The sequence below is a fragment of the Sciurus vulgaris genome, assembly GCF_902686455.1.
Source record: "Sciurus vulgaris genome assembly, chromosome: 13".
Taxonomy (NCBI): Eukaryota; Metazoa; Chordata; class Mammalia; order Rodentia; family Sciuridae; genus Sciurus; species Sciurus vulgaris.
Window position 1 is genome coordinate 29,405,610 of NC_136474.1, and position 25,579 is coordinate 29,431,188.

Here is a 25,579-nt window from a genome sequence, read left to right on the forward strand (position 1 = left end):
TTTTAGAATATAGAGGACGAAAATTTATTTTGGTTCATGGTTTCAGAGGTTCAGTTCATGGTCAGCTGGTTCCATTGCTCTGGATCCCAGGTGAGGCAGAACATCCTAGCAGAAAGGTGTAGCAGAAGAAAGTAGCTCAGGACATAACAGCCAGGTAGTCCTGAGAGAGCTCTGCTCACCAGGGACAAAATATAAAGCCCAAGTCGTACTCCTGGTGACCAACTTCCTCCAGCCACACCCTACCTGCCTCCAGTTACCTTTCAGTTAACCCACTTCAGTGGTTTAATCCACTGAAGAGCTTGCACCTCTCATAATCTAATCATCTCACCTCTGGGAATTCTTACATTGTCTCACACAACTTTTTATTTTCAAGTGCCCTTGGGTAGCTACATCACACATTGTGTCCTGGTTTCCCACCTGTTTTCAATGGCAAAGGCAGAATGGGGGTGTGTTCTGCCTTCGCTGGGGCCAGAACAGGAATGAGCTTTAGTAGATTTTAACAAGAGGAGTGAAATTTCCTTTACTAATCAAAACCACATTGCTCTCGGAATTGAAAATTCTCACAGGTTTGTGAGAAAATAATGCAGATGCTCAGGGCAGGTAAATATAACTTTCTTGAACATCATTTGCCTGTATGTCTCCCTGGAAATTTGTTCTTTGGACAAAAGGAACAAGAAGAGACAGGCTATTTTATAGAATCTGGATATTTAGGTTGTGACAGTTTTTAAGTCCTTTAAGTTTCAGGTGGAAGCATGTTTTGGGGACTATGTTAAATAAATAGAGTCTTCAGTTAGAATTGGTTATTAAAAAAGTATAACTTGTGCTTGGCAATCCTATTCCAAGATAAACTACTTTTATGAGGTGAAACAACTCCAGAAAGAATTTGTTTTTCCCCTGTGTGACACTCAAAAACATTGTCCGTAATAAAATCTTCCCAGGTCTTTTGGGTGTAATTCACCAAGCCAAGTAAAGGTTGTAAAATCCAAGTATGCTAGGGAAAACTTCTATTTTATTGTGTGAATTTACAACATGTCAGGGATCAATTCATGATGTGCCACTGATCACAATAATGAGTGTCCTCATCAGCAAACTTAGGAAGAGTGGTCTTCTTTCCTTGTAAAATGTAACCATGATAGCTGTCACTTTTAAAGAACAGGTTTAATTGGAATTCTTGGAGGAAAGCATTGTATTTTATCATGATGGATTTATTCTTTTCCTGAGTGCTGTCTGTGGCTCTTTGAAATTGTTTACTGTGTTTACAGTTTCTTGTTTATGGGAATTATTTATTCATCTACCGAGGAGTAGCTTCCGGAGGTTGAAGATCACTTTTCTGAGGTAGGTTCTTGAAGCAGTGTGCAGATGAGTGAAAGGATATTTCTGGAGAAAGCAGAACCAGACATTTGAAATGAGTTCTGTCCAGAATATGAGGACATTGGTTTTCCTAGAGATAAAGTATATAAAACAGTATTATTTTCTCCACTTTCAAAAGATGGAATTTATAAAGTTTATGGTAAAGTCTTATTTTTATCAAAATAATAGATGGAAATGGTTTAAAAAGTTAAACAGCACAACTTTTACAACAAAATAGTTCCCCGATCCACTTCTGATTCTCTTCAAGAGAAACCATTTTCAACTCTTTATCTGCTTATTCTTTTCACTTCTACATGAAACCTTATTAGTTAGTCCTTGATTTCCCCCCTTAGATCTTTTTTTCTGTTAGCAGCCTTTAAAACCATTTTAAACATACATTTAAATATATTAATATTCCATATAATCCAAAATGATATTTTATTAAATATTATTAAATATTTATGAAAGACTATTTAGATTTAAATGGAATGTTAATGTATTTTAAATTAAAATTCTCATAGTAAAAAATGCACATAGTAAAACATGCAGAATATGAAAGTCACCATTTCTAAGTCTATAGTTCATTGTAGATGGGTAGCAGCTACTCCTGAGGACACCTAGACTCATCTACTGTTTTTGTGTCAACGAATCTCATCACTCTTCTTGGTGACAGGTGGTTCACTACACAGCCTCCTTCCAGCCTTGCCACCCTGTCCAATATTTTCTGTGGAGGATGTCCCCACTTATGTTCAGAATGACACACTTCTTCCATGCCCCTGGTTCAAGACGCCAGTTGGTCTTTGCTTCCCCTTCCTCCTTCACAAAGTAGGGTGTGGCAAGTCATGGAGTAGAGCTGCCCCCCTCCCACCTGTGGAAGCCCCTTCCCACTCCCAGCTTCTCAGACTCTCTGCTGACTCTGGACAAGTCCAGTTCCTCCTGTGTTCTCTGTTCCTTCTACAGGACTGTTTAGACTGTGGGTAGCAAGCGCTCTGCAACTCTTCCTTCCCTAATGAATGAACCCTACACTAGCAGTCTCTTCATCTCACTTGAACATCTGCCATGGGATTGGATTTGGGGCTGGCTGTGCTGGGCTTAGAGGAACTGGTTCCCAGGCTGAAGCTATTCTGCAACATGATGCAGATTTCATATTGATTGCATTGACTGAAAATGGATAGCATTCCAAGTACTGGCCCGCATCATTGGGGAGGACTCAAGTACTCAGTGGAGTGCCCTGTATAACCATTCAGAGTCGTATTAGCCATTCCAGGATGCTCCTTCAGAGATATTCAGAGAGCTCCCTGCAAAAGTTAACCTTTATTTTTAACCTGCCTCTTAAATCAGGGAAAGAAGGAGATAGTCAAAAAGCATAATTGACAAAGAACTAATCCAGACTCCTCCTGAAATGCAAGCAATCTCCAACATATTGAAGTTGTAACATCAGTAAAATACTACCCCTTGCAATCCATGATGGGAAATGCAAACCCACCTGTGTCAGTCAGCTTTCTGTCACTGTGACAGAATTCCTAAGATACTTCTAAGGAGAAAAGGTTTCTTTTGATTCACAGTTTCAGAGGTTTCCATTCACGTGGTCTTGCTGCTTTGGGCCTGTGGGGAGGCAGCACACCACGGTGGGAGCACATGGAGGTGGAGACCTGTTCACATCATGTCTGCTGAGAGCCAAAGAGGGAAGCACGAAGGGGACATGGAGGGTCCCAGAGCCCCTTCAATGGAATGCTGCCTGTGACCTAACATCCTTCCACTAAGCCCCCATCTCCTGAGGGTTCCAGTAGCACCACAGGCTGGGCTTGGGGGATGTTCAAGATCCTAATTTTCAGCACCATCATGAACCAGTGTACAGCAGACAGCTGTGGCTTCCTCTTCGCATCAGTCCCACCTCCTTCCACAAAGTGCTGTGCCAAGTTTTCCCCTTGTCTGCATCTCACAGCACCTGCCGTGACCCTTGAAGTAGGACACTTTGATATCTGACTAAATGTCCCATTTGTTTACTATTCCCCTTTTCTTTATGGCACCTGGCACACCTACCGATCTAGCATTCATTGCCACCTGGCAAGTCATTTGAATGTACCATTTACAGATAGGTCCTTTGTAAATTCAAAGGCTATTTGCTAATGAGAAATGCTGGAAGTTATAAAAGAGAAGAATCATTGTGCTGTGCTGTTACTGGAAATGGAGGTAGGAATTTTTAAATATTTATAGAAATAAAGGAACTGTCCTTTGTGTGATATGAAAACTAAAGTCTCTGAAGTTCTCTTCCTTAGAGAATTGTGGACACTGGAGTCTGAGGATAATTCGAGTGTGGCGGCTCCTCACTATTTCTTTATCAAAGTTTGTATAAATTATACAAATTGTTCTACAATTTTGGTTCATAATCTATTATTTCCCAAATGACCTGATATAGAAATAATATACCAGTGTTCTGAGGAAGCACATTTAATAACTCCAGCAAAAGTTATATGGCTATGACTTTGGTGAATAAAACAGATTTGTGGGTGCTGTGGTTAGGATCTGGAATGTCCCCCAAAAACTCATGTAGTGATGACATGGTCCCCAATGCAGCAGTATCCAGAGGTGGGGCTGTGGGGACAGTGATTGGATCTTGAGGGCTCTGAGCTCATCAGTGGATTAAACCATTAATAGTTAAATGACAATGGAAACCATAGGCAGGTGAGGTATGGTTAGACAAAATATGTCACCAGGAGCAGTCCACTGGGGACTATATCCTGTCCCTGGCCCCTCTTCCTCTTTCCTTGATTTCTGCCTGGCATGAAATAAGCAGCTTCCTCTGCTATGTCTTTTTGCCACGATGTTCTTTCTGCCTCACCTCAGATCCAAAGCAATGAAGCCAGCTGACCATGGAATGGAATCTCTGAAACCATGAGCCAAAATTAGCCTTTCATCCTCTAAAGTGTTTTTCTCAGCTATTTGTCATAGTAATGAAAAGTTGATTAACATGGTGGGTAGAAAACTTTTTATGATAATTACACAGAATAACCTGTAAATGATATACATTAATTAGGAAACACTTATGCACATAATAGACAGGAGAGCAACTCCTTTATTAACTTAAATGTTCATTTCCCTTCACTTCCTTTTGCCCGGGAACCCTCCCTTCTCAAGCAACTGGACAAAGGGAGTCACTGCTTCTAAATTTTAGTTGTCCCAGCCAAATCAGGTAAAAATATGAAATCCTTAACATTACAGTTAAAAAAAATCTCTAGCCTAGCTATAAGAAGGATTTCAAATCAGTGCATTTTTCAGGACACCCCCATGAGCATTATTTTTAAAGCCATGGCCCCATCCCTAATGTAGATATTCACCCTGTCACCTGTAGAGGTGAGGATAGCTGTCACTCTACTGCCCTCTGTTAGCTTGGGCTGGAAGGTACTCCCTACTGCAAAAAAAAAAAAAAAAAAAAAAAAATGCTCTGAACCCAGTGTCCTGACCCTCAGTCCCCCTCCAAGAGAAGAGTGGTAACATGATCGAAAGATCCAGGGAGGTGTTTTGAAAGAACCTCTCTCGGCCTCACTGAACTGGAGAGAGTTTCATCATTTTAAGAACAGATGAAGTGATTTAAAAAGAGACTAAGAAAATATGGCATATATACACAGTGGAGTTTTATACGACTCTAAAGAATAAAATCGCTTCGTTTGTTGGTAAATGGATAGAATTAGAGAACATCATGTTAAGTGAAATAAGCAAGACTCAGAGGTCGAGTCGAAATGTGTTCTCTTATATGCAGATGCGAGAGGGAAAAGAGGAATGCAAAATGGAGAGCTTGTGAAAATAGAAAGGATCAATAGAGTAGAAGTGGGGTACTGAGGGGGAGGGGGAGGGGAGGAAAAGGGGAGAATTGGGAAACGAAGTTGACCCAGTGGTGGTGTGTGCACGTATGACTCTATCACCATTCGTTCCAATTTTATACGTAACTATGATGTACCAGTTACAAAATAAATAACTAGGTGGGGGACCAACAGAGTAGAGGAAGGGGATCAGGGTGAGGGAGGTGGGGAGCGAAAGAGGAAGTACTGGGGACATACATGAAGTCACATGCATGTACGAATATGTCAAAATGAACCCCACTGTTAACGTGGAACTGTAAGGCACTGATAAATAAAAGAGACTAAAGATCTGTTTATAAGTTGTGCACATTATTAGAAAAAAAGCATGTATCACAGTGTAGAGGACAAATAAATATTAAAAATACAATGCATAGGAAATCTGCTCCTTTGATTCTTAGTGTTTCTCGATTAAAAAAATGCACGTTGGTTTGTGCAAGATGGCCAAGCACGTGCCTGTGGACCAGCCCATGCTCTGTTCTGCCCCTGGCCCTCCATCTCCTCCTAGTCAGAATGGACAGACATTGGATTGACACTGATCATCACTTTGGGATCTGCATCTATCACCACTGAAGCAAAGTGGGTCTTGTCCCATTAGAAGTTTGGATTTACCTTTTTATTTTGTAGGTCACTGTTTTTTTTCTGCAGAAGCCAATGGAGCTCTCTCCATTATTGGGTAAGGATGGAATCTCACAAGCAGAACCTTCCTCACCCAAGCTTAATTTACGAATAACAACCCACACACAAGCCCAAGTTCCAGTCCTGGTCACACTGAGACCCTTGTGACAGGGTCGGTACACCAGCCCCACACAGGCTGAAGGCCCAGGGAGATCTCCTTCTCAGGGGGAGTGAAAGTCCAGGCCGGGAGAGGCTGTCATAGCTGGAAGACGTCAGAAGGGGTGAATGTGCCAGACACACCCTTAAACTTGAATGGTTAAGAGATTGATCAGAAGGTTATTTGCATGCACTCTGTAAAGCCCATGGCAATCTTCTGGAGGTTAGATGAGCTGTGTATGTTGGGTGGAGCTCCTTTGCTTTCAGGATGTATCTTGACATTGTTCTTTCTTGGCACATGACAGTCCATCTCCTTATCCCTCCATGAATTTTTTGAATCATGTTACCATTTTTTTTTTTTCTGCCCAAATTTTTTTCTGAAAATTTCCCTGGAGATAAGGAAGAACAGGTAAGCTGGAGTTAAAGGTAAGTAAAGGTAAGCAGGTAGTAAAAGTCCTCCTGCTTTTTTTTTTTTTTTTTTTTTTCCTGAAGACTTTAGTCCATGGCCAAGGGACCTGCACATATTTTTTGTTTGTTTTTAGCTGGTGGGAGATTAGAGATACCGCAGGTCAACTTGGAGCAGATACCTAACCAATTCTTTCCTGGCCCCTCTGGGCTGTGCACACAGGCCAGGGAGTAGGTGGCCTGTCATGGCATCTTTTGGGGACTCCACACCAAACACACCTCCGCTCCTTGCCTGCTGTTGCTTCTTCTTAGCCCAAGGAAACTGCATCAGGGCCCCTGCTGTTATATAGACCCGACACCACGTAGGCCCTGAGCCTTCATATTAATGGCACCCCAGGCCTCTGTAGCAGCTTCCTTCAGGAAGGACTGCTTTATGATTGCTGTGGGCTGAGTCCCTGTTACCTCCATGAGCTTCTTCCTCCAGGGAGGAAAAAAATTAAACATCACAACTCTGCTGGTATAAAGGCAAATACATTGGGGGCTAAATTTATTGTTATATATTCTTTTTCTTTTTAATTTCAGAGAATTTAAAATACATACACATACATGAACCCCTAAAACTATTGTGAGCCTTAAGTCCTGTGTCTCCTGGGCCTCAGGGGTAAGTTGGCCCCTTCCTGGCTGATGTTTCCCACTTTCTGTCTGACCTGAAACCTGACCCCTCTCTGCCCGGCTTTTTCCCTAGATGCCTCATTTCTTGTTCGGTGATCTTGCTTTTTAGCAAACAATGCTAAGTCGGAATGTTACCAGAGTCTATTTACAAGGGTTCAGGCAAACACACACACACACACACACACACACACACTCACACAGCACATGCTGCATGTACACATATTGTGTCTAAGGTTGCTGGCCCAGCAAGACAGCACCAGGTCCCAATTGTGACAGGCCATATTCTTCCCCTGCTACTGTCCCCTTTACTCTTTCCTTACTCAATTCATCTTTCATGGAAGGACAGAATGCTAAAACCTCCCTGTGGATGAGTGTTCCCCCAAGAACTCTGGGAGTGTGCTGCAGAGGGGAAGTAACCAGACAGCAGAGGTCTGATACAAAGGTTCCTTCTTTTTTGGTGATCTGCACTCTTGGTTAGAAACCCCAAATTTGAATCCCACTGAATTTTAACTTCTCACACCCCCAGGTCACTGATTTCTTTTCGGCAGGTTAACAGCATCATGAAGATGAGCAGAAGTCCACTTCACACAGTACATCCCCACGCTCCTTCAAAGAAGGCTCCTGTCAGAGCCCAAAGCTGGTCTAGAACAGAGTTTCGCTGTTCAGGGTGTGTGTTCTCCTATTCCCTTGTTTTAGCAGTAGTAAAATTGGTCTCTGCACCCTGTGTTTGTGAAATAGGAAGCTGTATTTCGTAACTGTGGTTTTCCCTGGGGACTGTGGCTAGGGAGGGGGATTTTCATTATTAGAATAGTTTACATTATGCTATTTTCTCCTAACAGTATAATTGAGTATAATTGAGCATAATTGGCATATAATAAAGCGTCCATATTTAAGAAATATAGTTTGATGATCTACAGCCTATGTCTAAGTCTGAAAACATCACCACAGTCAAAATATGAAGACTGCCCTCCATGCTCCATCAAATTTCCTAATGTCTCTCTGTAAACCCTCTCTTCTTATCACTTCTGTTCTGCCCCACCAACCTATCTGGCTCTATGTATCAGTTTTTGCTTGCCAGCGTTTTACATAAACTTAATCATACATTTTTGCCTGATTTCCTTTTCTCTACATTGTAATTTTGGATCAATGCATATGGCAAAATGATCATGATCTATTATTTCCTTGTAGAGTTCTTATTGTAGAGTGCTTATCCACTCATCTTTTGCTATTAGAGATTAAGTTGCCTTGAAAATTCATGGGTACATATTTCTATGGAGACAGGCTTTCTTTCATCTCAGGTAAACACTTGGGAATTGGTTGGAACATATGGTGGAAGGACATTGACCTTTCTGAGATGCTGCCAGATTATTTCTGAGAACAATTGTACCATGTTCCATTTCCATAGCAGCGTATGAAAATTCAGCTCCTGCCCCTCTTCACCAATATGTAGGGTGGTTACATTTTAATTTTATCCACTGTATAAGATGTGCCATAGCTTTGCACTGAGGTTTTAATTTGCACTTTCTTAATAGCTAGTGATTTGAACATATTTTTCATGTAGTCATTTATCATTCATGTTTTGTTTGTTTGTTTTTTGTTTCAAATAGTGGTCCATCTTGAAATCAAATTGATTCTTATTAGGATTGGGTTTTGAGAGTTCTTTATGTATCCTGGATACAGTCCTTTATTACATACATGCTTTGGAAATACTTTTTCTCAGTCCATGACTCACCTTTTTCTTTTAAAAGTGTCTTTTGAAGAGCAGTAGCTTTTACTTTTGTTGAAATACAACCTATCATTTGTTCTTTTATGAATCATACTTCTGGGGTCAGATCTAAGAATTTTTTGCTAAGTCAGTGTCAAAAGACTCCTGGTTTTCTCCTCAAAGTTTCATAACTTTAAGTTTAACTATATGGTTCATGCTTTGCTAATTCTTGTATGTAGTGCAGAGTATGGGTTGAAGTTAATTTTTTAACTTATAGATATCTATTTATGGAAAAGACTCTTCTTTTCCCATTGAAGTATTTTTAACTTTTTGTCAAAAATCAGTTGAAGCTGGGTCCAGGATCCCTGCATGTAATCCCAGTGGCTCAGGAGGCTGAGGCAGGAGGATTGTGAGTTCAAAGCCAGACTCAGCAAAAGTGAGGTGCTAAGCAATTCAGTGAGACCCTATCTTTGAGTAAAATAAAAAATAGGGCTGGGAATGTGGCTCAGTGGCTGAGTGCCCTGATTTCAATCCCCATTACCACTACCAAACAAAAAATCAGTTGAATGTGTGTAAGTCTATTTCTAGATTCTGTATTTTGTTTATTTGTACATTGATATATCAAAATTATGTTTCTATGTTTCCTGTTTTGCAGCAAATGTTGAAATCTGGTAATGTTAATCCTCCAACTTGGTCTTTTTGCTCAAACTTGTATTGGTAATTGTATGGTCTTTCCATTTTCATATGGATTTTTGGATTTTGATAGGGATTAAATTAAATAGTCAAATTGGAGAGAACAGACATATTAGTGTTAAATTTTCCAAACAACAAATATGTTTATCTCTCCATTTATTTATGCCATCTTCAATCTCTCATCAATGAGCCATGTCTTATAGTCTGTGGTATTATAGGTCTCTTCTTTTGTTAAATATATCTGTAGGCAACTAATTCTTTGATGCTATCATAAATGATATTGTCTCTTTTTTAAAAATTTCAGTATCCAATGTTTTACCACCAGTTTATATAATTAATATTACTTCATGCTCACTGATCTGCTATTATTCAACTGTGCTAAAGTCATTTATTATTTATAGAAGCCTGGTTGTTATTTTCATTGTGGATGTGGATAATCATCCCATACACAAAATAACATTTTTATTTTTTTCCATTATTTTCTTTTTCTTCAGATATAATACTAGATAGGACCACCATTTTTTTTTCATTCTTTTTTATTCAAGTCTTATTTGAGAGTGTGCTGGTTTCCAAATATTTTCAGATTTTCCATGGATCTTTCTGTTATTTATTTCAAACTTAATTCTGTGACTAAAAATATGCTTTATAAATTTTGAATCTCTTAACTTATCAAGGCTACTTTAGTGGTTCAGAATATGGTCTAATATGGTCTATCTGGGTCAGTTTTTGTTGAGTAATTTAAAAGCATGCATGCTTTCCGTTGATGGGTATTCTTTGGTAAATGTCAATCAGTTAACTGCTCTTGGGGTTCTCTGGATCATTACTGATTTTCTGTACACTCATTTAAAGTAGACTGCTTGTTTAAATTCCAATTCCTTTACCTTATAAATTATTAAGAGAGGAGTATTGAAAAATCTTGGAATTTTTTAAGTTTGTCTATTTCTCTTTGCAATTTTATCAATTGTCCTTTCCAGTATTTTGAAGCTCTGTTACTAGATGCATAAATGTTTAGGATTGTTACATCTCCTTGATTAATTGACTCCTTTAAAATTTATGTACTTTTATTTCTGGTAATGTGCTTTGCTCTGAAATCTGCTTTGGTACTAATGCAACCACTATGGCCTTCTTTTGATTTCTGCTATCTTCGTGTATCTCTCCCTATCCATTTATTTTATTTTATTTGTGTTTTTACAGTTTATTTGTTGTTGGCAGCAAGAGTGCTGTCTTTTATCCAAACTATTTGTGCTATCTAGTTTTTCTATCCTTCTGGCCAAGATGGAGTAAAAGGAACTAGATTTATCTTCCTCTCAGAAACAAGCAAAATTTGGATAAAATATATGAAATAAATATGCAAGGGGATGGAAACCAGCCAACAAAGACAGCAACCTCTGAACAAGAGAAAGCACATGAGATCAGTTCTGCAACTTCCCTTGGAATTGCAAGTGCATGGGAGAGTGAGTCTCAGGCCATCAGATTTCCTGATCTGAGGAGAAGGATCTGAGGTTCTGAGAAGACCTAGGTATCTAAGGGCTCACAGGACAGAGCACCGGAGACAAGAGCTGATGAGGAGAGAATTCTGGACATTTGCTAGGGCTTCTCACTGAATTTTCAGCTGAGTACTGCTCAGAACACACATGTAAATAAAGTACCCAAGGCTGGAAAAAACCTCATCCAAAATGATGACAGAGCTCATGGTGGGCCAAGAATAGGATTTGATCTCACCAACTGGAGTAGAAAGCTTCACTATCCAAAGAACATTGGATAGAATACACAGAGAGTCTTGCCTCAGAGGATAGGAATAATTAATCCTAAACTGAGAACAGTTCTTCTCCTGCAACTAAATATTGAAAGAAGATGCAAAAGGATTAAAGTATTTCCAAGGATTATACTGATTTTTTCTAGTGGCTTAGACCGTACCAATACATTCTTAAAATAAGTCAGAGAAAAAAAATACACACAGGTATTTGAACACTTGGGACAAGAAGTGTTTTGAATTTCAGATTTAAAAAACATTGAATACTTGCACATATATAAATGAGCTATCATGGGATGAGACCCAAGTCTCAATGTGAAAAAAAACACAAGTACATGACTGTATGTACATGCTTTATGCACATAGCCTGAAGATAATTTTATACAACTTTGTAAAATAATTTGTTTTGCATGCTACAAAGCTTTGTGATTTGGAATTTTTCCCAATTCAAAAAAAAAAAAGGTGGGATTTTGGAACTTTTTGGATTTTGGATTTTTTGGACTGGGGTCCTTAATCTGTCCTACATGTAGCACAACAAAAATAAAGATGATTGTGGGCCTCTAATAGAAATCCATACAATGTCACAAGACAAGGAAACAACAACTTTAAACCCTGAAAAAAAAATCCATCAAAATCTAAGATTCTATACCCAGCAAAATACGTTCAAAACCAAAGCAAAATAAATACATGTAGCATAAATAACTCAGCAGCAGCAGATCTGTACTGTGAGAAATATTAAAGGAAATCTTTCAGGCAGAAGGAAATGACAAGAGATGGAAACACAGGTCAATCAAATGAAATAAAGAGCATCCGGAAGGTAAACTCATGGGTGGTGAAGGCAGTGTGCTCATACTTATTAGAACAGTTAGCTTTTCTTTTCCTTTTTTTCCATATTTGGGAGAATTATAGATTTACTTGCTTATAAGGAATATTATAAACAGAGCCGGTCTATTTTTTAACCAGCTCCCTCCCATGGTAAGATCTTGCAAAACTATGTAGCAATCCATCAAATCAGAATATGGGCATCGATTCAGGTAGGTGTCACACATCTCCATCTCCCAGGGACCCTCCACCGTCACTGCCCACCTGCCTCTCGCCTGTCTAACTGGTGACAAATGCTATATTTGTACTGCACTTCTGCATTTTTCCTATGTCAGGAATGTCATATAAATAAACTTATGCAAGATGCCACCTTTTGGGATTGGCATTGCTCACTCAGCATCCTTTGCTGGAGAGTCATCGGCCTTGCTGTGTGTATAAAAATAGTTCCTTCTTCCTCCTGCTGAGCAGTATCCCATGCGTGGATGTACCACAGGTATAATGGCAGATACTACTGACCATCCACTGAAGGACAGCTGAATTATTTCCAGTTTTTAGTTACTACAAACAGGAGTATAATATCCAGGTATTTGTGTGAAGGAGCCTTATTTCTCAGGGATACATGCCTAGGAGTACAGTTGTTGGATCACTGAGTAGGTTTATGTTGACTTTTAAATGTTTTAGCAAACATTTTCTAGAACAGCCATATTATTTACATTTCATTGGTTTTAGTTCTTTTTTTTTTTTTTTTTTTTTTTTTTTTTTTTTTTTTTTGGTGCTGTGACCAAAAGACCTAACAAGAACCAATTTAAGAGGAGGAAAATTTTATTTGAAGTTCATGGTTTCAGACGTCTCAGTCCATAGACAGCTGATTTCATTCTTTGGGGCCTGCGGTGAGGCAGAATATCATGGTTGAAGTGTGTGGAGGAGGAAAGCCACTCAGTAGAAGCCTACCAGAAGGCAGAGAGAGACAGTTCCATTCTTCAGGGATAAAATATATACCCCAGGGGCATGCCCTCATCAAACCACCTCTCCTGCCACTTCCTACCTGCCCACAGTTACCACCCAGTTAATTCCTATCACGGGACTAATGTACGGATTGGGTTATCATGGCCAAATCATTTCTTCTCTAAACCTTCTTGCATGGTCTCACACATGAGTTTTGGGGGTACACCTCACATCTAAACCATTACCAGTGGATATTATATGAATGATCTGGTTACTTTGCACCTTACCATTAATTAGTGGTTATCATTATTACTTTTAACCATCTGGACAGTGTGTAGAAATACTTAATTGGGGTTTGAATTGACATTTCTTCAATATCTAACGATGTAAAAGCCTTTTCATGAGCTTATTTGCCATCTCTCTAAAAGATTTTTTGGTAAAATGTCTCATCTGCCGTTAATCTATGGTCTATTTGGATTATGTGGGTTTTTTAATGCTGATGTTTTTCATATGTATGTATATTTTCTTTTTTTAAATTCATTTTTATTGTAAACAAATGGGATACATCTTGTTTTTCTGTTGTATGTATATTTTCTGATTTTATTTATTTTGATTTTTTATTTTTAATTGTGGGGCCAAACGATAAAACTTACCATCTTGACCATTTTCAACTTCAAAGTTCAGTGGGGTCATATGTACACACATGGTTATGCAACAGATCTTTAGGGCTTTTTCTTCTTGCAAAGCTGAACCTCCCTACCGGTTGAGCAAATTCCTCATTTTCCTCCTCCTCTGCCCCCTGGGAACCACTCTTCAAGTCTGCTTTTATGACTTTGACTACATTAGATATCTTGTAAAAGTAGAATCACAAAGTATTTGTCTTTTTTGTGACAGGTTTATTTCATTTAGCATAATGCCCTCATTTTAATCAGTTTTTAGTTGCTGTATCCAAAAGACCTGACGAGAACCATTTTAGGCATGGAAAAATTAATTGGAGCTCTTTGTTTCAGAGATTTCTGCCCATGGACGGCTACATCCATTGCTCTGTGACTGAGGAAAGGCAAAGCATCATGGTTGAAGATATGGAGGAGGAAAGCAGATCAGGACATAAGGATCAGGCCGCAGAGAGAGACTTCTCACCAGGGACAAACTGTAAACTCCAAAGACACGTCCCCAGTGATGCCCCTCTTCCAGCCACACCCTACCTGCCTACAGTTATTACCCAGGTAATCTCTATCAGGGAATTAATGCACTGAGTAGGTTAGAGCTCTCATAACCCAGTCATTTCACCTCTAAACTTTCTTGCATGGTTCACACATGAGCTTTGGGAAACACCTCATGTCTAAACCATACCAGTCTTTAAGTTGCATCCATGTTATGGAGTCTGTTAGAATTTCCTTTGTATTGTATCGTATTGTTTTGTTTTGTTTTGATTTAACAGCATTTCCTTGTGTGTACATACCACATTTCTTTATTCATCCATCAGTTGGAGGACTTGGGGTCTATTTCCACCTCCTGCTTCTGTGATCTGTGCCTCCCTTCTCAAGTTCCCTAGCCAGCCCTTACTCCCTGTGAATGGTCCCCTCAGGGGAGTAATAACAAGTCTGATGTGGCACCACGTGTCTCTTTTAGCTTTTATTCTCTCAGTTTGTGATCAGCTCCAAGAAATCATTGTTAAATTGAATGTCACGAAGTTTCCCCTTGTTTTCCTGTAAGAGTGTAATTGTGCTAGGTCACACTCTTAGGTCTTGAGTCCATCTAGAGTTAAATTTTGCGTCTTGTGCCAGGCAAGCACCCAACCGCCTCCTTTCCCATTCACGGATATCCAGTTTCCCAACACCATTGGCTGGAGAGAGTCCTTTCTCCATTGTGTGATCTCAGAACACTTGTCAGAGATCATTAGACCCCGAATCCAAGAGATTATTTCTGGGCTTTCCATTCTATTGTATCCCTCTACATGTCAGTCTTAGTAGTGGTACCACCCTGTTTTAAATTTTGTTTTCTTTTGTTGGTGCATGATGAATATAGATAATAGTACCACACTGCTTGGGATACAGTGACTTTGTAATGAATTTTTAAATCAGAAATTGCGGAGCCTCCAATTTGGTTCTGTTTCAAGGTTGTTTTGTCTATTCAGCATCCCTGTAGATTCTTTGTGAATTTTACCATGCTTTCTTCTGTTTTCTAAAAAAAAATGCCATTGTAATTTTGACCTTTATGGTCATCAGGAAATACTTTCTATAAATGTTTTCCATCTTCTTAATCTGCCAAGATTTGTTTTGGCCTAACACATGGCTAAACCTGGAAATGTTCACTGTGTCCTTTAGGGAAAAACAAACCAACTCTGTTCTGCTATTCTGGGGCTGAGATGTTCTGCAGATGTCTGTTAGATCAACGGGTCTACAGATTTGCTCACATTCTGTATTTCCTTATTGACCTTCTTTCTGGTCGTTGGATCTATTCTTGAAAGTGTAGCATTGAAGTCTCCTACTCTTGTGTTTCTTCCTATTTCTACCTCCATCTGTCAATGTTTGCTTTATGAATTTGGCAGGTCTAATGTTAGGAGCATATGTATTAGTAATCATTCCATCTTCCTGGTGAATTGACCCTTTAGCTGTTGCATGACATCCTTTTCTCTCGGAACAGGTGATGACTTGGGCTGCCTACTGTGTTGGACAGAAGCATGGACATTCCTGCTCTGTTCTGGTTTCCGTGTCCATGGATTACCTTTTCCATCCCTTCACTTTCAGCTTACGTGTGTCCTTAGTTCTAAAATGAGTCCCTTGTAGACAGCATATAGCTGGATATTTTGTTTTTAGTCCACTCACCAACCTATGACTTTTTTTGGGTGTGGCAGGGGTAGTTCATTTACACTTAACATTCACTTACAGGCAAGAACTTACTACCAACCCACTATTCTGCTCTCTTCTACTTTGAAATCAACTTTTTTGCTGGGCCTGGTGGCCCATGCCTGTAATCTCTGCAGCTTGGGAGGCTGAGGTAGGAAGGTGGTGAGGAAAAGCCACTCACAGCAACTTAGCAAGGAAGGCCCTAAGCAACTCAGCAAGACTCTGTCTCTAAATAGAATATAAAAAAGGACTTGGGGGCCGGGGTTGTGGCTCAGTGGTAGCGTACTTGCCTAGCATACATCAAGCCCTGGGTTCGGACCTCAGCACCACATAAAAATAAAATAGAGGTATTGTGTCCACCAACAACTAAAAAATATATTTTAAAGTTTTTTTTTTTTTTTTTTTTTCAAAAAAAGGGGCTGGGGAATGTGACTCAGTGGTTAAGAACCCCCCAAGTTTAATCCCTAGTCCAAAAAAAAAAAAAAAAAACTACTTTCTTAGCTTCTGCATTTTGCCATCATTCTCTACAAGTCTTGAAGGTATCTTGTGGATCTTTTCCTTTCTTAGAGACTCCCTGTCTAGGACTTTTGACAATATGATTAGAATGGCTTTGGGTTTCTCTTTCTTTCTTTTTTTTTTTTTTTTTGTCCTAATTGGTTATGCATGACAGTAGAATGCATTTATACATTTTGATAGATCATCCATAAATGGAGTATAATCTCTCATTTTTCTAATTATACATTTGCAGGATCACATGGGTCATGCAGTCATACATGTAGCTGAGCTGATAATGTCTGTTTCCCTCTACTATCACTCCTACCCCACACTCCTTTCCTCCCTTCACTCCTGACTAGGCTGTGGGTTTTTTGGGTTTAATTCTGTCATAGTTCATTGAGGTAATTGAATTTGTATATCTGTCTTTTATCTGAACCTTAGGAAGTATTTAACCACTATGTCTTTTTTAAATTTTATTTTTCTTTTTAATGAACATGTAATAAGTATTTGTACTTACAGGGTACAGTGTGATATTTCAACATGTGTATACCTGTGCGCTGATCAAGTCAGGGCACATAGCACTGCCTTCTTCTTGTCATTTCCTTATGTTGGGAACATTCAAGGTCCTCTCTTTTAGTTAGTCATAAAACATGTAACAGGTTAGTGTGAAGGTCAGTCACCCTGCTGTGCTGTGGGACCCCGGGACTTATTCCTCTTATCTAACTCTGCTCTGGTGCCTGCTCTCCAGCCTCCCCACCCCCATGCCCCTCTCCCTTTCTAACCCCTGGTGACCACCACTCTGCCCTCTTCTACTTTGAAATCAACACTTTTAGTGTTCTCACATGAAAGGGAATATGTGGTGATTGTCCTTCTGTGTACGCTTATTTCATTTAACGTGATGGCTTCCAGTGCTATCTATTTTGCTAGGAATAACAGGATTCAATTATTGTTATGGCAGATTAATGTCCCCTGTGTGTAGATACCAAGTTTTAAAGTCCATTCATACATTGATGGACACCTTGGTGATTCTGTGACTTGGCTGTAGTCGATAGTGCTGTAGTATCAGTGGAGTCCAGGTGTCTCTTTGACATGCTTAGCCATTATTTCTTCAAACAGACTCTCTGTTCCTTTCTTTCTCCATTTCCCTTCTGTGATTTTTATACTTTATCTGTTGGTCTGCCAGATGGTGTCTTATAGTCCCTTAAACTCTCCTTTCCTTCATTTTTTTTTTCTTCTCTAGCTCTATAATTTTAAACAAGCTTACCTTCAACTTTGCTTATTCCTTCTTCAGCTCCTAATTCATCAATTCTGCTCTTGATCCCTCTATTACTTTTTTTCAATTCACTTAGCTTGTTGTTTAATTCCAGATCTTCTGCTTTGTTCCTTTCTATGGAGTCTGACCCTGTTGATCATCTTATTTTGTTTGTGTCTATTTCTGATTGCATTTCATTGTCTGTGTTCTCTTTTAGCTTATAGAGCATCTTCAGGACAGCTATTTTTGATTCTTTCTGGTCATTCATAGGTTTCAGCTCTTTAGGGTTGATTTCTGAGATTCATTATGTTCCTTTCTTCGTGCTATCCCTCTTTCCCCTTTTTTGGGCATGCTTTGTGATCTTTTGTGTTTTGAGTATTTGAAAAAAAGGTACCTCTCTCAGACTTTACAGACTGCCTATCTAGAAGGGAAAACCCTCAGCAATGAACCCAGCTCGTGGTTCTGCGGACCTCTCATATCCTTTCTAAGGGTAAGTGGTGGTTGGTCTTGTGTGTTTCTCTTCCCTGTTGAGAGACTTTTTCCCCACTGCTTCCTCTCGGGATCCCCAATCTCTGTCTCCCCCTGGTGTCATTTTCTGGTACTGCATTCTCTTGTGCCTCACCCAACAATATTGCTTTGTTCTCCGTGGAGAACATGCAGACTGTGGAGGCATGCAGACTGTGCAGGCTGCTATCCACATTCTAATTCAACGAGACACAGATCAGTCCCTGGAGCAGTCTCCAAACCTAGAAAATTACATGCATATTCCACTCTTCTCTTTTTCTCCTGAGTGGGAAACTGGGAGTCGGGAGTTTTCTCCTGATGTGTCCACACCATTCCAGGATAGGTGATGGGCAAGGGTGGCATGCAACACATTTTCCTACCCAATCAAGTAAGCTCTTTGTAGGCTTTGTGCTCATCCACAGTGCTGCACACTCTTTTCTGGATTCTAGAATTCTTGCAAAAGGTCATCTGTTTCCATATTGTTGAGTGCTTCCATGGGCAATCCAGGGCCTGAGGCTTCCTGTTTCATGGACAGCTTGCTGAGTTTTGAAAGTTCGCTATTATTTATCATTTTTTCCTTCATAGGTTATGTTTTTGGTGTCAAGACTAAGAACTCTGGCTAGCTCTAAATCCTAAAGATTTTCTCCTATTTTTTAAAAAGAGTTTTCTGTCTTATGTTCAGTTCATGATCCCTTTCAGTTAACTTTGTATGAAACATGAGATTGAGGTTGAGTTTCTGTTTCTCTTCTTCTCCCTTCCTTTTCTTTCTCCTTTCTTTCATTCTATCTTTTCTTTCTTCCTCTAAATATCCAATTATTTCAACCTTTTTGTCGAAAGTTTTTTTTTTTTTTCCTCCTTTGAGTTATTTTGCAGCTTTTCCAAAAATCAGTTGGGCATAAACATTTGCTTAAATTAAATTGTTTTATTTGTTTTAAGACTTAGGCACTAGACCAGAGACCCTGCACCTAATAGAAAAAAAAGTAGGCCCAAATCTTTACCATGTTGGCTTAGGATCTGACTTTCTTAAGAAAACTCATAAAGCGTAAGAAGTGAAATCAAGAATCAATAAACGGGATGAATTATAACTAGAAAGCTTCTTCACCACAAAGGATCTAATCGATAACGTGAAGAGAAAGCCTACAGAATGGGAGAAAATCTTTACCACATGCACCTCAGATAAAGCATTCATATCCAGGTTATATAAAGAACTCAAAAAAAAAAAAAAAAAAAAAAAAACAAACACCATAAAAACAAAAAACCCAATCAATAAAGGGACTAAAGAACTGAACAGGCACTTCACAGAAGAAGAAATACAATAGACCAACAAATAAATGAAAAAATGTTCAACATCTTTAGCAATTTGAGTTGGGCATATTTGCCAGAGTCTTTTTATAGGTTGGCTACTCAGTTCAGTTAACCCTGGGTCTGTTATCACTTGTTCACCAATGTGACAAATCTTGATTACTGTAGACATGTAATAAATCTTAAGGTTGTTGGGCTGGTGATTTAGGTCAGTTGGTAGAGTGCTTACCTTGCATGTAGAGGGCCCTGAGTTCAATTCCCAGCACCACAAATAAATAAATAAGTAAATAAATCTTAAGATTGTACATAATGATTAATGGAACTTTATTGTCCTTTTTTCAATGATTCTTCTGACTGTTCTAGTTTTATTTTTGTCTTTTGATAAAAAAATAGAATAATTGTCTTTGCAAAATATTTGCTGGAATTTTAAAAGGAGTTGCATGAGATTTCTATATTATCTTGGGGACAATTGGCATCTTTACCAGGTTGAGTCTTCCGAGACACGAACATGGTATTTCTCTCCATTTATTTAGATCTTCTTGAGTTTTTTCATCAGCATTACATAGTTTTTAGCACATACATCTTACATGTGCTTTGTTAGGTTTATATTAAGCATTTCTGTCCTTTTCTGAGTGATGATAAATGGTGCTATATTTTCAATATTGGTGTCTGTGCTCATTATTTGTAGAAATATGGTTGGGTTTTGCATGTTTTTCTTCTATCCTCAGATCTTTATGAAACACATTTTAATTCTTGGAGTTTATTTTGTTGATCCCTTGAGATTTTCATGCAGACAATCATGTCTTTGCAAAGGGGGATGTTTTATTCTTCTCTTTCAAATCTGTTTGCTTTTTTCTTTTGTTTGCCTGGAGTAGAGTCATCTTAATTTTTTTTGTGTGTGTTAGCTTGTCCTTTTCATGGTTCTTTGGCTATAAAAGTGAGCTTTCATTGGGGCTTTTCTGCCTGTACAAGTTCATGTTCCTGTGTTTCTGGATTCTCTGTTCCTCAGTGTAAAATGATAGGGAACTGGTCCTATTTCCTTGGATCCCATGCTCCCTTGCACATCTTGGTGGCTGCAGGAGATGCTACCCTGAATGCAACGCGCCATTCATTTAGTAGGATTGGTCTGTTCATCAAGCTCCCAGGCGCTCTGCCGGAGAGCTTCAGAGAGGCTGGGGAAAGCAGAAAAGGACTCTGCTCAGTTCCTCTGCTTACAACCTGAGGCGGACAGCACAGAGTTCACAGAGAGCCTCTCAGAGTGGGGAAAGAGCCCTTCCCCTCACGTTGTCACAGATCAGCAGACAGCTTTTAAGGGAAAAAAAGGATTTGCCATTGACATTATCCTTCAAGTCTGGACTTTGTAAGCAAAGACTGGAGTTTTGCAGACACTTTAGGACCATAGGAATAGAAACCAGGTGATATGGAGCTCCACAGCGGATAATGCAAGGACCCAGGGCCTGAACAATACCTCTGAAAGGTGCACACTGTATTCTAGGAAAGCCTGGGTCTATTTTTCTGGGTTACTAATGCCATATCCCATTATCTAAGGCTGGGTTCCCTTCCGGATTATTGTATTTTCTATGATCTTAAATTGTTCATCATCTTTCTCCGCTTTAGGTTAGCCTGATCCACTGTGTGACTCTTTGGCTCCAGTTTTTAATATATTGGTTTTCAAGTTTATTCATCATGCTTCCTAAATGATCTTCTGATTTCTGTGATAAATGCTTCTTATTTTATTTTATTTTTGTATTTATTGGTTCTTTCTAGTTGTACATGACAGCGGAATCCCTTTTGATATCATTATACAAGCATGGAGTACATCTTATTCTAGTCAGAGTCCCATTCCTATGGATGTGTATGGTGGTGGGATTCACTGCGTTGTTTTCACATATGTACATGGGAACACTGTCAGATTCATTCCACGGTCTTTCCTTGGCTTATCCTCCTCCCCTCCCTCCCTTCCCCATTGTCTTATCTACTGCACTTTTATTCTCCTTTTATGTTGCTTTCCAAATGAGTTGTCATTGGAGACATGCTTCTTGTTGTTGTTGTTGTTGTTGTTCCCTGGCAGTTCCCACCCCCCCAACCTGTTTATATTCTCTCTGCTGCCCAACTCTCCCCAGGTTGCCTTATATCTTAGCCCACTTCCTGGTATCTCTTTGACCAATGGCGGCTCTTCCGGAAAAAGTAGAAAATTTGCTCCTCACTTTACTGTTCTCCATGCACGGAGGACCCAGTTGGCATGAAATTTTGCAGCTGATTGTTTCACATCAAGCTAGGCTCTTCCCCAGGTAGCCTTGTTCCTAGGGGGCTCCCAGGTGCAGATTGTGGTTCCCAGGTTACCATTGATCTCTGCAAGCCTCTTCACCTGGTGTCTGTTTAGAATCTACCTGGTGCAGGTTGCACCAATCTGTAGAGAGCAGGTGGTGGACAGTGACAAAGGGAGGAAGCAGCAGAGCCTTACTAAAGTGCTGCAGCCTGACTTTTGAGGGGCAGTAGCCTGATTTCTGCAAGGGCAACTGGAAGTGGGGGAGGCTTGGGATTTGCATTTCTCTACCATGCTGAATACTCTCCTGGAAGGAGGAAGGAGCCATCTTGCCTCCCTTTGGCTGGTTATGTGGTCTACTGGAAATGCAAATCAACTACAGCCTGCCCTTTGTATTTCTCAATCCAATCCTCTCTGCCCTACTGGTGCTTCTCACTGGGCAGGAAATTAGAACCACTTCTGGGAGACCACTTTGTCAAATCTCCCTGAGGCTCTGATTTATCGCCAAGTTGGAGAAATACTGGCATCTCACTTAGTGGAAGTGCCTGCCAGATCCTGGAAAAATATTGCCTTACAGGCTGATTTGGCAGGGTTGTAAATTTTTAACTTCTCTACCTTCATAAATATTTTAGGAGAATGTTGGCCAGCCTGCATCAGGAATGGGTGGCCGGAGCCTCGGGGGAAGCAGAATATTTTGCTTAGCTGGTTTTCTAGCATCTTCTACGGAGTCCCTGGAGTCTCCTTCAGCATCCAATTCCACAAATTTATTCACGTGGCAGTTCTTTCAGAGGTAGTGGGACAAACCTGCTGGAGGCTGACTTGGGGCAGAATGGAGAAGGGGTTCAAGCAGCTAAGGGATGAGTGTTGACATCTGCATCGCAGGACAAGAAGGGGTCAAGCGTCATTTTTCTCTGAGCCTGTCTCTTTGCCACATTTTCCGGACTCTTGATACTCCAGAAGGACTTGTGTGGAAGGAGGCTGCACCCAATTAAATGAACAGGGAGGACTCAGTACAATGATCCCCTGTGAGGGCTATTCACCAGTGGAACTCCTGTTTGATTGACTGATTAGTACTGGGGATTGAAGCTGGGGTGATTTACCACGGAGCTTTTTTTTTCTCAATTTTGAGACAGAGGCTCACTAAATTTCTGAGGCTGGCCTCGAACTTGAGATCCTTCTGTCTCAGCCTTCTGAGTCACTGGAATTACAGGCACCCAGCCGCAGAATTCATCATGAGAATCAGCACAAACCTTAAATAAAAGCGCAGAGGAGGATGGTGTTGCCCTCTGAGACGAGCCAAGGCCCTGGGGGCGGGGGGGGGGGGGGTTGTGAAGGGAAGATTTCTCCCTCCAGGTGGGGATCTGCACCTGCTCCCAACCGTAAGGTGTCTTGTGGCCCGGAAATCACACTTTGCTCAGGGATAGTGTTGTTCAGAGTGAGATTTTTAGATTTTCTGATCCATCTCAAGTGATATTTACTATTCAAATGAATTACTGCTGTTTTATGTTCTGAGTCCCCAACATTAAAAAGGAAAAATGTCACTGGTTCCTTAACCACCTCCAACCAGGTCAAGCACAGGAATGGTCCTGTGGAGAAACGAGGAGGATGATCACTTCCAGTGTCCCCTGCTCCAACCTGATTCGGAAAGCATGTACACCCTGTGTCCCCTGTCAGGAGCCTGTCCTTTGGTACGCTGCACAGAGGCACGTCCAGAAATCTCTGTGCTCAGGGAGTTCAGGAGTCATTTCTTCCCCATTGCTTGGGCACTTTCATAGTGCGCATGTAACGTAGAGAATTTTAGCCACTGGAGACAATCTAAGAATAGACAACACTTAGGACAGGTCTCAGAATTTCTGAGCCTGAGGGAAATGTTTCTTCAAGGAAAATTACAATTATTGTTGCTTGTTTTAAAATAAGTCATGTAGGTTTGGTGTTTTAGTCAGGTTTTTTTTTTTTTTTCCACTGTGACTTAAAGACACTACCAGAACAATTGTAGAGGAGGAAAAGTTTATTTGAGGGCTCACAGTTTCAGAGGTCTCAGTCCTTAGACAGCTAGCTCCATTCCTTGGGACTCCAGGTGAGGCTGAACATCATGGTGGAAGAGTGAGACAGAGGGAAGCAGCTCACATGATGCTCAGGAAGCAGAGAGAGAAAGAAAGAGAGAGAGAGAGAGATTCTACTGGCCAGATACAAATATACACCCCAAAGCCATGTGCCCAATACCCCGCCTCCTCTGGCCACACCCACCTGCCTTCAGTTACCACTCAATTAATCCTGTTAGGTGACTCATTTGCTTATTGGGTTAAGGCTCTCCTAACCCAGTCATTTCTCCTCTGAACCTTCTTGCATTGTCTCACACCTGAGCTTTTGGGGGACGCCTCACATCCAAACCATAGCATTTGGATTGAGAACGTATAAATATTTAAAATAATTTTTCATTTAAATAAGTCATTTTATAACCTATTGTTATGGTTTAGATAAGAGGTGTCCCAGAAAAGCTCATGTGTGAGACAATGTAAGAACGTCCAGAGGTGAAATGATTGGGTTATGAGAGTGTTAACCTGATTACTGCATTAACCCCTGATGGGGATTAACTGGGTGGTGACTGCAGGCAGGTAGGGCAGGCTGGAGCAGGTGGGCCCCTGGGGGCGTGCCTTTGGGGTATAAATTCTGTCCTTGTTGAGCAGAGCTCTCTGCTTTCTGGTGCCACATCTCCAGCACTTTCCTCTGCCACACACTTCTGACATGATGTTCTGCCTCACCTCAGGCTCCCAGAAATGGAGTCAGCCATCTTTGGACTGAGACCTCTGAAACCTTGATCCCCCAGTTAAAAACTTTTCCTCCTTGGAAATTGTTCTTGTCAGGTCTTTTGGTCACAGCAGCAAAAAAACACCTGGTAAAAAGACATTATTAGAAAGCTTACTTTGTCTATGACAGCACAAACCCAAACTGACCAAATTAACACATCTGGCTCCCCACAGCCTTCCTACGCCTATTTGGACTCATAAATCTGACCAATGAAACTCTTAATCCCTGAAGCGGCTCTTAAAACACTAAAAAATGGCCCTTATAAATTAACTGCTGCAAACATCTGAATAGCGAAGCCTGCCGGAAAGAAGCCCCATGATTAAAATGCGATTGCCACACTGTAAGGATGCACCACTCACAACAGGGCTGTGGCCAGACTTGCTTGTTTCTTCATTTCTATTTGCAGATTTACTCTCCTAAATCAGGGAAAGGGAATCGTCACTTCGGGCATCTACAGCCACTGAGAGAAAATACGCAAGTGATCACTTGAGAAGTTAGAATCAATGCCTGAGACTTATGTTCAAAATCTAAGGATATTTTGACCTAAAATGGCATTTGTTGCCTTTACCACTTACTTATGTTAATAAACATTTCAAAGTTTCGTTTTCTTTCAGTGTAATGCAGTACATGTTGTTCTCTTACACTCTCTTTTTTCTCCCTGAAACAATTTTCAGATTTTACCACAATCCCTTTTATTTCCTGAATAAAATGATAACACTCTCCATTATGGTGGAGACTGTTTAGCTGGCCTCCAAAACGCATTACCTGTTTCCTCAGCTTACAGATAATCTACATCTCCTAGTTTCTCTTGCAGTAAGTTAGGGGTGACCATGAAGCTGAATTCCAGCCTATAAAGTGTGAGCAGAATTGGTATGTCTTATTTCAGACCTTTTCCCTTTGGTTGTGGAAATGTAATGGAAGTATGAAAGTCATGGTGAGACTATAAAGCAGCCATTTACCTGGATCCCTGCGTGACCACATGGAAGAAAGCTGCACTGAAATCCACCCACAAAACATACATGACAAGAAACACAATTTTTTGTACTTTAATCTATTGAAAATCGGAGGACTATTTGTTACTGCAACACAATCTACCTTAATTAATATCCCCTGAAAAGAGTTCAACA